Below are 13,991 nucleotides of genomic sequence, written 5' to 3'. Positions count from 1 at the left end.
TTGATTAAAATAAAATGCCATAAAGCCAAAGGAGTCAACTTTTTCTCTCTCTCTCTATTTTTTTTTTTTTTTCTTCACATAACAATAGATCAAGGGGGATTTATAACAGAAGTCAGGGCAGTGTAAGACATTGCTGAGATAGCATGGAGAGTTAAAGGAAATGGTGGTATTGTCAGAGCAGCAGCTGGTATGAGCACTACTGGATGGAATGGAGAGGTGACACTGCTTTTAGAAGAGTAATAGGGTGATGTTGTGCTGGATTTCTTTTCTTAATGCATGCACTGTGGAATATTTTGCTCCTCCTTCCTTTTGTTCCTAGTACTACCAGTGTGTTCCTCCACAGTACTTAGACTGTCACCTCTCTCTACTGTTTATTGTTATACTTTTATGGTTTTAAGAGTCCTCTGGAGATTCTCTTGTCCAACCCAGCCCTTCTCACAAAAAGCCATCTAGATCTAGTTGTCCAGGACCATGCCTAGATATTTTTTGAGTCTCCAAGGATGGAGACTCCACAACCATCTGGACAACCTGTGCCACCCCCACAGGATAAAAGTGTTTCCTGATGTTCAGAGTAACCTCTTGCTTCTTGGTTTGTGGCCATTGCCTCTGGTCCTGTCACTGGGCATCTCAGAAAAGAGCCTGGCTCTGTTCTCTTTGCACCCTCCCCTGGGGTGTTTGGGTACACTGATAAGATCTCCCAGAGCCTTCTCTCCTCTGGTGCAAAGAGCTGCAGCTCTCTCTGCCTTTCCTCATATGTGAGATGCTCTTTGCTGGATTCTCTTCAGTGTGCCCATGTCTCTTTTGTACTGGGATGCCTAGAACTGGACAAAGGACACCAGACATGGCCTAGCCAGTGTTGAGCAGGGAGGAAGGATCCCCTCCCTTGACCTGCTGGCAGTATTTTGCTAATGCAGCCATCAACCTGCTTTGCAGAAAGGACACGTTGCTGGCTCATGTTCAGCCTGGAGTCCAGCAGAACCATCAGATCCTTTTCTGCCAAGCTGCTTTCCAGTTGGTCTGTTTCTGGTGCATGGAGTTTTTCCTCCCCAGATGGAGGACTTTGCACTTCACCTTGTTGAACTTCATGAGGTTCATCATTTCTTATTTCCATCATTTCTCCAACCTGTTGAGGTGCCTCTGAAATGGCAGCATGGCCCATCAGCCACTCCTTCCAGTTTGGTGTCAGCAGCAAAGTCTCTGAGGGTACACTCTGCCCTATCACCCTGATAATTAATTACAATGTTCAACAGTATTTTCCCTGATATTCATCCTTGGGATATACTGCTAACACGTGGCCTCCAACAAGACTCCATACCTAAGCACCTTGTACCTTCATGGGCATTTCATGAATAAATAATCAGCATTACAGATGTGCATGTAGTCATTGTAGAAGAAAACAGCTAAGGCTTTAGATTCAAGCTTACAGAACTTCGGGAAATATTAAAATTATTTGCTTATCCTGCAGCTGAGATGTGGTGCATAGCAATCATGATATATTCCTAGATTATTGGCTCAAAGGCACATATTCTTTAAAAAAAATTCTGCTTCATTGTGATTATTCAATGTAGTGTATGATGTTGTTTGGGGCATATTTTTCAAATCCTGCTTTTTTGCATAATTCTTAAGGACTTCTGTAGTTCCTAACATTAATTCTTTACAAACATTAGCTTGTCCTGTTACTAAGTGTCTGACTCGGGGCCATGATATTTAACCTTCTCCGAAAAATAGAATTTAAGACACAGAGAGAGACCATGATCAGAAGTACTGGCTAGCTTAGTGAAAGCACACAGAGAATCAAACTTTGCTTTTACAATTTTTGCTGTTACTTTAGCACATGAAACTGAGTGTTCAGCACTTCTTTATATTAGAATCAGAAACTTGGAAATAATAAGACATAACAGGAAAGCAACCTGTTACTTGTTGAAGTAACATCAAGCACCAAGCAGGTGTAAGAGGCAGAGGATTAGATATGGTGACGTTCAAAGAAGAATGTTTTCATTGTGAAAAATTCTATTTTCCCATCCATTAAGCTCCATTCCCTACAAATTTTCTGGCCAACATAAAAGACAATGTTTTCTACATACCTGTTGCCAGACTGTGACTTACCCATAAACCAGCCCACCTTGTGAATCGAGGAAGGATGCTTTCGGGATTGTGTGAAGGGAGATGGAAATTAATTAGAATATATGTACAATAAATTGATTTTTTTTCATATATATGCACTACAATATTTTAGTTTAGTTTTCCTTATTTCTAACAAACAATTCTGGCCTTTGTTAATTTTGGAGCGCTTGACTTTTATGGTAAAGTTTCTGAGTACATTTTTACAGAGATAAAAAAAATATATCAAATGTGCAATAAAACCATGGAGAACTAGGATCATTAGGTTCCATAGAGGCCATTGCTAAGTTTGGAGTCTTCACAAGCACGACAATGATTCAATATTTCAAGGGTTCATGAGGCTGCTAATGTGCTGTCATGCTCCATGTGGGCCAACAGTGATTGGAGAGAAGGCCAGTAGGCAGGACAGATATTTGCTAGTAACAATGCTTAGGAGAATGGGGTCTAATTCCAGATATTTCTTTCTCATCTTTCTTCTATCTTTTTGTCTTCCTAAAAATGCAACTATTGGCCTATGGGATCTCTGCCAATATGGTAACCAGAAGTGAAAATAAAGGAAAGCATCTCCACTGTAGTGTGGTAATAGATACATAATTTCAGATTATAAAACTGCTTACCTTGAAGGCAGAGATGGCAAAAAGTAAACCCACATTTTCTGGAAAGATTTTTATCTGTCTGTCTTTTCATTTCATGCGCTTTTTCTTTTTTTTCCCCCACCTCAGCTTTCCTTGTTCAGTTTCCATGAATTTATCTCTTTCCCCCTGTTTTGCCACTATTTTTTCTTTCTTGTGTCTTTATCAGATTTATGTTTTTGGTTTTGTTTTTTTTTTCTGTTTGCTGGCCAAGAAGAATGAGACCCCAGCCTACACTCCTGCTTCTACCACCCCTTATTTTCATATTCCTTGGCCTAATCTGTCCCCATTGGTAAGCTGCTGTGACTCAAAGGCCAGCTGTACCCTGTGGAGTTTCACATTCTGCCATCGAAACATGAAGGTTGTTTCATTTCTGTGAGAAATTTGAGCTGTACATTTTTTCCTGATTCTCTGAAATTTCAGTATCATTTTGGCTGAAATGTTTTTAAATTATTTCTGCCCAAGGCAGATCATCAGTGTAGAAAATTTAATCCTAAATAATTTGTTTGGTAAATGCATAAATATTTAAAAATTGACTGTTCTAATGGGAAGTATTAGGCAGTGTTAAAAATAGGTTATGATGCCACCTTATTTTAAAGTTACTGTCATGTGTATGAATAAGTATATGGTTGAATAAATGTTTTTCCTTTAGATGTCCATATGCTATTAGTATTCATAGGCACTGAATTTTAAGCAGCTGACCATACCAACAGAAACCATAGTTTGTGACAAGTATGGCTTTTCTAGAGTTAAACCTTAACTCCCAAAGTCAGTCCAGTTTAAGGATACAAGTGTGACTTGCAGTAACTATGCCTGAATAAATTAATATCTCTCTCGGATGGGATAGATTCACTTCACTGAATAAAACCCTAGAAGAAATGTACCAAAACACTTCTCAGAAAAGGGAGTAAGCACATAGTCAGGGTCTTTGACCTCCTTTTTACTGAATTATTCAATTTATTTTCTTGATTTCAAAACTTGGCGTAGTTCTCTGTGTGTATGTGTGTGTGCATATGTAGAATAGATTTTTGTGCCTATACAGAAATTGTCATTTTTTTACCAACTTCAGGGTTGCAAATGAGAAAAATGTTAAAAAGAGATGATACTTCAACCTTAATATTCAACACTTAATTTTCTGCTCATCATCCAAAAAGCAGTCCAGCTTTAAAAAGCTGGTTTGCATCCATGTATATGAACATATTTGTACCTCCATCATAATTTAATTTACTAGTATTACTAAACTGAAAGTGCAACTTTTATTCTAACATAATCAGCATTCTGCTACGGGGTCAAAGCCTAAATCTAATATATTAGGAGACAGAAGCACAGTTGGTACAGTCCAAAAAAGAAGTTCCATGAACTTTACCTTCAGATCAATATGAGAGGATTTGCCTAAAATAAAAGAATCTTGTGCATCCAGTTTTGCACAACAAATGTGCAAACTTGGAAGACAGCACAGGTGCCTCAATAATATCACCAGTTCCCCACGGATTGCTGGGAGATGTGAACATATCTTCACATAGTGTAGTGTCAAATGGTGGTAGGGACTAGGAAGCTTGAGATAGATCCTCCAGTCTTCTCCTTTCCTGTCAAAGGACTGAGAATGAAAGTCTTTGGAAACCAGGAGCAGGCACATGGCAGTTCTGATTTTTATATTGATGAAAGAATGGGAAAGGGAGAAGGAAAGAATTTTCTTTTTTCCACAGAGATTTTATACATGGCACAGTGTATTTATGAGGCCAAATCCAATGAAAGCCAATGAATTTAATTGCTTTCCTCAAAAGATTAAAAATCTGTCGGGGTAGATGAATTTTTCAAAACAAAATCATTTCATATATGGCAATAAAAAGATATTCCCTCTGCCCCCACCACTTGGCATTTTGATGCTTTACTTGTTTCTATCTCCAGATGATGTCTTCACATGCTAGTATAGCATGCTACTGAAGTGCTGACTTGCTCATCTGCCAAAAGGTTGTGCTTAGGTGATGGGTCATTTCTGTTCCTATGGATGATTACAAATAAGGGGAAGCAACAGCAGGTGGTTACATTAGGAAATGATACTAGTTGTGATAAGGGTCTTGCCTTTTTTTTTTTTTTTATTTTATTTTCTCCTGAAAGCAGCTAAAAACAAGCAGAACAGTCAACACAACAGCAAGCAACATATTTCTCTACTAAATTTCCTAAAATGAAATAGTTTTCATTGTTACTTTCTTCCTCACTCCCAGATACATTTTTCCACTCCTGTTTTAAGAGAATTTGGCTTTCCCTTTTTTTTTGAAGACTTTTTTTTGCAACCAGAGAAAGCCTCTTATGACACTTCTTAAATAGAGCAATACTGACATCCATTGGTTTAATCTTATGTGACTATTTGTTAAATCTCTCCTAACTAATGTACACATAACTCTCTATCACAGTGAAAGGATTGAATTTGATATGATCCAAGGAGGATTGTGCTAAGTCCAATTTGCTGTATTAGAAACATGAAACCAACACAGATTACTCGATGAGAATAAACACACTGCAAAATGGGAAGCCCAAATACAATAACTAAAATAAAACCAGGCATCCCAAGTACCAAGTGGGGAAAATATTAATGGGGAATTAGTAGTGATGCTGATTTTTTTTCAGAACCCCTGGAAATGTGAAAATACCTAATTTTATATGAACCTGTCTTGTTTTGTATTAATCCTAAGGCAAAATAGTGAGGTGTGAGGAAAAATGTTACTAATCTAATAGAAAAAGCAGCTCAATGAAGAAAATAACTCCGTGGTTTTATCAAAGCCCTCAAAGGTGTTCCTTTAACTTGGCAGCATGCTATTTTTTAAAATAGATATATCTTTCATAAACACAGCTGTAAAACCACTGGTGATACAATGAAGCGTTACATTTAATGAAGAAAAACACACCACAAAAAAAGGAGGTGTTTTCAGTATTCATTATTACAAGCTAAGCAGATGAAGCTTAGACTTCAAAACCAGAGAACCATTCTGGCAGCGAAGGGAGGGCGACAGGCTTTCACAAAAAAAAAAAAAAAAAAAAAAAAAAAAAAAAAGCTTTCCGTTTGCTGTACCCTCCCACCGCATTCACTTGCAAATCGCTGTGTGCTCGGGAAGACTGCACTTCCCCGGGCTCCAGCCTTCCCGGGTAAGTGCTGCGGCTCCGGCAGCAGCGGCGCTCCGGCTCCGGCGAGCAGGCAGTGAGAGCAGTGAGTGAGTGTGAGCGCCTGGGCACGCTGCCTGCGAGTGTGTGTGTGTGTGTGTGTGTGTGTGTGTGTGTCTTCGTTTGTGGTGGGTAGCGGTTTCTTTGGCTTTTTTTTTTTTTTTTTTTTTTTTTTGTAAATCAGAAGCCCTGAATGAAAGCCAGCAATCGGAGAGAGAGCTCCCCCTTAGCTTTGGTTCCGGACTGTCCAGAGTTAAGTGATGCTGGGAGAAAAAGCCTGAGTTAGATCCAAGTAGGATCAGTCTTAAGAAATAACAGGGGAAAACTGACCGAAAAAAGGACTCTAATAGCTCGTTTTTCAGTTTGGTTGGGGTGGACGCTACTTCACTTTCTCAGCAGAATAAAAGGTAGGAACCTTTCTTATTTTCTTTTTGTTGATATTATTACAGTTATTGTATTAGAGTACGTTGTTTAATGCAATTCGTATATTTGTTCTACTGTGTACAACTTTTTGCATTTCATAAATATACGTCAGGAGCAATGAGACAAGGGATAGGAAATAACTGCTGTGCATTCTCTCCTCAAAGTAAACCGATATCATCATATGCATTCAGGACTGAAACACAGCTTTTTTTTTTTTTTTCTCCTAATAAGCAGGCTGTCTTTTGAGCAGCATTTTCCATCTATAGCCAGTTCTTGCAAATTCAGTATGGGGGGAACAAGTCTAATTGAATTGAGAGCAGCACAATGTTTCATGTGCTTCATGGTGTGACACTTATGAACATAGCATGAAACATACACATATGTGCCCTCACTTTCTGTATACCTGTGCAAGTCTGCTGCAGCTTTCACTGTTAATCGTTCTGCCCTGCATTGAATTTCAGAGTAATTATCCACACTCACAGAAAATGCTTCTTATGAAGGAAATCCCTGTGGAGAGGGATAGCAAAGTGGATACAAGCAGTATTTCAAATATCTACAGAGCTATATGCACACAGATGGGGGAAGGAATTGCCTGGTTTGACATTTCAGCACAGGAGGAGTGGAGGGAGAAGGGGAAACCAGGGGGTAGAAGAGAGAAGGTGGAGGGAGGAAAAATTCAGTCTGCACCTGTGTGAGCATTTATTGTCACTGCTGCAATAAAATCCATATTTGATGTGGTGTTAAATTAATTCAGCACAATACAAATCTAAATCCTTGCTCCCAACTACTAACTATTGATGGTATTGTCAGCTGCACAAGAAATTTTCAATAGGCTCATATGATACTAGTTGCAGCTGTAAAAATCTAACAGCCCTTCAGCTTAGGAGAATGCATCTACACGTGCAATCAGTGACAAATAGCAACCAGCATTTTAAAATGGACCTATCATCTCTGTTGCTTCCACACAAATGGAGCTGTTGCCTATAATCTTCGTCTTTCATTTCAGTAAAAGCCTCTGTATTATCCCAACAGCACTCCCGTTGCTTTGAAGGTATTTTTTTAATTATACAACTTGTTGTGCATGTATGTTTGGATGTGTATGTGAGTGTGTGAGTATGTGCACAGTGTGAAGAAGCACTCTATAAAAAATAGTGTCTTTTTTCTTTTTTTTTTCTTTTTTCTTTTTATTTTTTCAAAGGTAGTAGGCTGCAAATTTACATGGTGATATTACTGGAGGCGAAAAGCAGAGAGTGGGTGACTGGAACACACTTCTGAATCTCTAAATCCTTTTCACATATGCCATTTACTAGGAATATTACAAGTCTGGTACTAGGATTTATTGAGATTTTTACAGCTACACAAACTTTTATATTAATTGCTTACCTTTTGAATGTTACAGCAGTCTGTGCTATTTTAGAGGTGGAAATGAAAGAAGGAACTTAGGGACCTAAGGAAAGCAAGAAGGAAACAGGTTATCTTCCTCAAGAGTTGAAAACCAGCTATTTAGAGACAATATGGATTTATGTAAAATGAAGAATACTTCTTGGATTATCAACTCAATCTAGTTTGGGCCTGAGGGAGCCTTCTCATATTTTTATATACTTTGTTACATAAAAGTTTGAATGAATAGTTACTCATTTCTATAACAGTTTCTGTTAATTTCAATTTAGATTTATGTCTGTGATTTTTATGTGTGGTGTCAACACAATGTTGCACACTTGAATAGGAACACTGAAATCTCTGAAGAGTCTTGATTATAATGCATATATTTAAGCTGAAAACTGATCCTGATTATTTGATTTTTTTGTTACTATGGGTAGCATTGGAAAATAGGTCTTGTCTACTTGCCTTGCAAACAGTTTGTATTTATAATACATTATAGAGTTTGTGAAAAAGAAAATAGCAAAATACATCTTAAAAGGACTATATGTAGACTCTTATATATTCCTAAATTACCTTTCTGACTTTGCATTAGAATAAGTGAGTATAGATACACTAAAACTTCATACTTGCATGTTCTCAATAGACAAAGGATCTGTGAAGAATGATGAAATACTGAAATGTGCTCACAGTAGACACTGAGGCTACTGTTCTCTTCTGTGCTTAACAGTACTTGGAAAATGCAGAAAAATAATGTTATGTGTGGAGGCAAATAAGCATAGGTTTAATTTAATGTAGAGAGAGATTAATAAAATACACATCTAGACATACAAAGCAGTATACACATTTCAGCTAAGTAATGCAAGTTTTTTTCCTTGTTAAATAATTAAATGTAAAAGTCAGAAAAGGTTAATTTGAAGATAATATCTGCCTCTGATTCTGAGAGAGTAATTTCCTGATCTCAACGTGATTTCCCAAGGAAAGAAATGAATGAAACAGAGCCTGTCTCATCTGGATAATTCTGTGCAAGTGATTTTTTTTTTTTTTAGGTCAGCTAATCATGCTTACAGGCTGGTTGAAAAGGAGTATAATTTTATACCCTATCATACCACTAGGTTGCAGCACTGGTAGGGGGGTCAAAGTGAGATTGAACTACAGTTGAATAGTAGTAGTGGGGTGAATGTGGGGTTATGGTAATATTATTTTTCATTCATTTATTATTATCACCTGAAATAATATTTGTGAACACCAAGGTGTTTTAACTGGACTTCACAATATGTTCTTTATAGATTTGAAAAAACCTGCTCTATGGGTAATTCTTTGACATTATTAGTAATTACATGACTGAGAGAAATAGAAGAAAACCACTGACTATATGGGCAGAATTTAAGGGTGTAAGGAACATTTTGTGAGTGACTTCAGTGAACCACATGAATATTTCTCCTGTATTACCACTGAATTTGCTATGGGCTTTTCCCTATCATACTATTTGATACATCATTTACTGTAAAGGAGGAAAACTGAAATTAGAAAAGTAAAAACCATCTTCTCATGAGCAGTTTAAATGTGCCTGAGTAAAACATTATGAAGGGTGACTTCACTGCATGTAAGGATGCCACACCATAGCACACTTTTATTTGCTCTGATAGTATGTCACTATCAATGTAAGGTCATTGAAACTAAAGGTACAGTTCACTGAAACATTAGGTGATTAAAAAGCACATATGCTGTACATCCTGCACTTTCACACCCACTAATGTGAACACTTGCTTTTTGTGGAAAAAAAGAAATCCTCTACTTCTGGAAAAACTAACTTCTAGAAAAACTTAAAAACAAAAAGAAAGAAAAGAAGCAGCAATGGTATCCTAAGCTCTAAATGTTCTCCATATCTCTCTTTAGGCCAAGAGGAACTCCTATATTAAAAGCTGCTTGTTTTTTGCTCCCTGGATTTACATCTCTTCATCTTTGAATTCTTGGAATGGTGACTTCCCTAATATGCCCATTTTCTTATTTCTGTGGGTTAATGACTCTAAAAGAGAGCAATTAAAAAAAAAATCATCATCTCTGGGAGCTATGAATATTATACTTGCCACTGCACACAGAAATAAACAAAACAACAAAGGAAAAACTTGGTTGAACCTGAACACTTTTTTTCTTTTTCTCTGTTTTCATCTGGTGGGAATCCAGAACACCACTCAACCAAAGGCTATTGAGCTTATATGTTCTCTCTACTGGCCTATCAGTCTATTTTTTAATATATGAGTGATCTGGCAAAAAATTGCCTTATAAGTTGAAGCCTTATGCACATTTCTTTTTACATGCAGTCTTGCTGATTATTAAATGTCAGAGACAATTACCTCAAATGTGTGTGTGTGTTTACAGTAGAAGTAAAACAGGGACAGCCTTTATCTGAAACAGGGATTGCATTCTAGGAAGTGGAATGCTGTAAAGTTTCTTCCTTAATTTAATACAGCCTTTTATTATTTGACTTTTTCTGAAAGCCCCACTTCCGTTTCTTGTCTTTTTTAACTTATGAAATCGATTATGTTTATAGTTGTTTTTAAAAGAATTGTGCCCAGCAGGAGGCATAAAGCTCCAGTAGCATCTCAGAGGTACTTCTTAGCTTGCCACAGGGCATCTGCTCTGGGATATAAACTCAAGTCTGGAAGTGTGTACCATATACCAACAGGTTGCATCAGGGAAATACAAAGATTTAGGAAGTTAATTGGATATAATGAAAAGCAACATTATTCCATCACCTACCACATTACAGATAGGTTTATTGTGTCACCCTATTGCAATGTTTTGCTTTCCAGCATGAAGAACATGACATATCACCACTTGTCCAGACCAGACCATGATCCTAAAGGATGACTGCAATCCTTATGAACTCTGCAATATTATAATATCCAGATTTTTTTGAACATGAAGAATGTATACCAATGTAATTTGCAGCAATATGAGCAAGACTCAAAATGCAGTGTCCTAGAGGACTGTTAATTTTTCTCCCCCAGACTAATATAAAATTAATATATATAACTGAATCTTTCATTGCATGTGTCTAACACCCTTAAGTAGTTCAAATATTTCCATCTGTTTAATATTTGTAAAAATGATCTTACTAATTGTCATACATTTGTCCTAATAGCAAGCATAAATAAAACAGAGACTGGCCTGTGTCTAGGAAACATAGAAGCTTTGCATTCTGACATTAGTTCCTCTAAGTATCACAGCCTTTATCAAGAGAGTTTTGAACATTTCATATTTTACACAAAAGGCAAAATACATGGAATAAATCTATGAGTTTTTAAATAAGAGTGAGAAAAGATTCAAGAACCCAAAGTATGTGTAATTGTTTGGAGTTAATATTGAGAATAGAGGGAAGATAGATAAGCTTATTCTGATTCAAAGAATTCCAAGAAAAATTATCCCATAATGTGTCAGTTCTTTTTCTTTGAAGTAGGGACTTGTCTTTTCCCTGATGTCTTTTCCATGGTGCATGGAATGGGGAACCATAAATGCACCTCCGTTTTATCTCTGTGCCCCCAGAAAAGTAGTTAAAAGTAGACATTTAGATTGGATATTAGGAAGAAATTTGTAGGGTAGTGAGGCAGTGGAAGAAGCTGCCCAGTGAAGCTGTGGATATCCTGTCCACACAAGTGGTGGTGTGGCTGCTCATGGTAGGAGGGGCTTGGAACTGCATGAGGTTGAAGATCTTTCAGGACCCTTCCAACCCCACCCTTCCTATAACTCTATGATAAAATGTCATTGATTCTATACATCATGAACGTCATAGGTAATACATTTACTAAAAGTTTATATGAGCTAATTCCTAAGGTAATGTTGGGTGTGTATTTGCTTGTTTGTTTTTCAAATGTTGAGATGATTCAGAAGATTATCTGGACTTTTAGTTTTTAGAAATAATTGCAAAAAAACCCCAGGAAAAATAGAAAAATAGAAAGAAAAAAACCAACAAACGAATATGTTAACACAAAAAATCCACAAATGTGATCAATTGAAGCAAGCAAATGACAATATTTCAGTTCTTACTTGCTTTCCAACTGTAAGATAAATTTTAATAACAAATTATGCGAATAATCTTTTATAAAAAGTTTGCATGCCATAGATCATATTTTCATTATGAGTACAGATGCCTTCTAATTTTTTTGTTTCTCTCATTTAGTATGGGAGAGGATTTTTACATGTCAATACTGTTGCATGCTATATTATTTTTTCATGCATTATAGTTTTGATTCTGTGGCATAACATATGCAACATTACTAGCCTACTCTCCTGACTTTCTGCTAAAAAAAAAAAAAAAAAACCACCATTAATCAGAATAGTCTTGTATTAAGTGGTAAGTAATAGTGTAGACTTCAATTTATGAATGGGTTAATGGGGTACACCTAATTACTTTGCAGCCAAATCAAAAAATATCCTTGCTTCTAAGATTGCAGAATTATTACATTTCATTATGGGATTAAATATATTTTAAGATCTACTTAAGCATATTACATCCAGGTTCCCTAAATGTACTTCTGCTTCCAAATTCCCATGGCCAAGTTTTAAATAGTATTTCTGTCTTTTAATTCTGTTTCTCTCAGGGATAGTTTCTACAGTCTTTTGGCAGAAATTTCTAGTGTCAGTAAAAGAGTGGGATTTAGAACACTGTTGTGAGAACCATTTTAGGGAAGTGTTTTTTCCCCTCTGTTGGACAAAGGTTATTTTCTCACATTAGCATACTGAGATCTTCTCCTTCCCTTGAGTGAGAGTATGGTGCTCATGGTGAAGATAGTACTGAAGCTGGCATCTTGTTTAAAATGGGTGAACAGAATCCCAGGCATGTTAGGTACATTTGGTTCTCTCCAAGACTTGGGGGCATTTGATTAAGTTTCTGATTAAGAAGTTAAAAGCAATTGTGTTATGTGTTACTGGAACGACTTTCTTTTCTGGTAGTCACAACTGAATGGAATGTGAACAGATAGAGATAAATTGATTTTCCTCTCTAATAGTACTCTCTTATCAAATTGCTTATACTATTACTTCGAATTTCCCTTCCTAAGTGGTTTCAACCCAAATAGTGTCCTGATTCATCTAATTAATTTGAGAAAACCTTTCTTAAGGTGGAAATGTCTTTTTGTTTGTTTGCTTGTTTGTTTATTAGCTTATATTATTTAGAGAGTCTTTAATCATTCTGATCACCAGAATAAACTTATCTCTTCTCTAAAATTTAAGCACGTGTGGAATATTTGTATAGGATAGAAAATTAAGACAAAATAATGTATTTCTTCTTTCTATCCTTGATTGACAAGGCATCTGAAACACTCTGAAACACATTCTATTTGTGAATATATCCCAACCGTGGTTGGTTTTCTCCATTTTTTAATTTGAGGTCAGAATAATGAGAATTAGAAAAGGAAAAATAACTAAGACATAGTGCATTATATTAATAATCCCATTAAAGTTTTGATGAGCATAAGTTTTCTAGACAATTTGAGAATCTATAATGTAACTAAAAAAGGTCACTAGGCTTGAGATATACTGAACTAAAATTTTGTGACAAGGAAGGAGAAACCAATTATTTAAGCTATGAAATCAGAAGGTTTTTGGTTTTGGTTTTGGTTTTTTCTAATACTAGTATAAATGCGTTTCACTGCTTTCAGGGATTTCAATTGCATTTGCTATACTGTGCTTTAGAACAGAAGTTACAAATGAGCTTTAAGTTTTCACTGCTAACAACAACCACTTAGCTGGAGTTAAAAACCAATGGTAAAACTCCAAGTAGCTCAGCCTTCTAAGTCACAGGACCAAACCCCCTATGTTAACAGAGCAGTGAGCTCTTGTTAAATTTCAGGTGATGTACATTGAGGAGAGAAAATACCTGCCATTTCCTTTCCCCATGGCTGCAGCCATCAAAATCCAACCAGTAAGTGGCTGTGCATGTGAGGTTTGAGGCCGCTTTGCCACTTGGACAGGCTGTGAATGTCAGGGCTAATGGAATAAAAGCAGCCTGGGTGGAACAGTCCCACAGCTGCCAGTTAAACGGTTCCAGCTGAATTTCTGGAAAAGCACCCAGGTGGGTTTGCCTTAGAGGTATCCATGACTGTTGGGTCCTTTCAGTGATGTGACTGGCTCCTTGTTAGTCTGGGTATGCTGGTTGGAGTCTGGTGCTACTTCTAGTACATTAAAACCCTTTTCCCAAGAACACCACAAAAAAATTCATGATGCCCTGGCACTAAAAAACTAATTCCTGGACAAGTTTAAAAGCTACTTAGT

The 13,991-nt window shown here is 36.7% G+C and overlaps 1 protein-coding gene across 2 annotated transcripts in view; it reads left to right on the top strand.

The window, feature by feature from the left end:
* Positions 1-5,838: 5,838 nt before the first annotated feature.
* The window catches only part of CDH10 (cadherin 10), a 94,221-nt gene continuing 86,068 nt past the window's right edge, over positions 5,839-13,991 (top strand). Inside the window, exons 1-2 of one of the 2 annotated variants that reach the window (XM_056483887.1) lie at positions 5,866-5,897; positions 6,275-6,319. The gene's annotated coding sequence lies outside the window, so the exon portion shown is untranslated. Of the gene's footprint in view, positions 5,898-6,274; positions 6,320-13,991 lie in introns of both variants that reach the window. The other variant, XM_056483886.1, reaches the window with a different exon arrangement.

The sequence above is a fragment of the Oenanthe melanoleuca genome, chromosome 2 (genome assembly GCF_029582105.1).
Source record: "Oenanthe melanoleuca isolate GR-GAL-2019-014 chromosome 2, OMel1.0, whole genome shotgun sequence".
NCBI classification, from domain to species: Eukaryota; Metazoa; Chordata; class Aves; order Passeriformes; family Muscicapidae; genus Oenanthe; species Oenanthe melanoleuca.
Note: the sequence above shows the minus strand (reverse complement) of the source record. Positions and strands in the feature narration are given on the sequence as shown.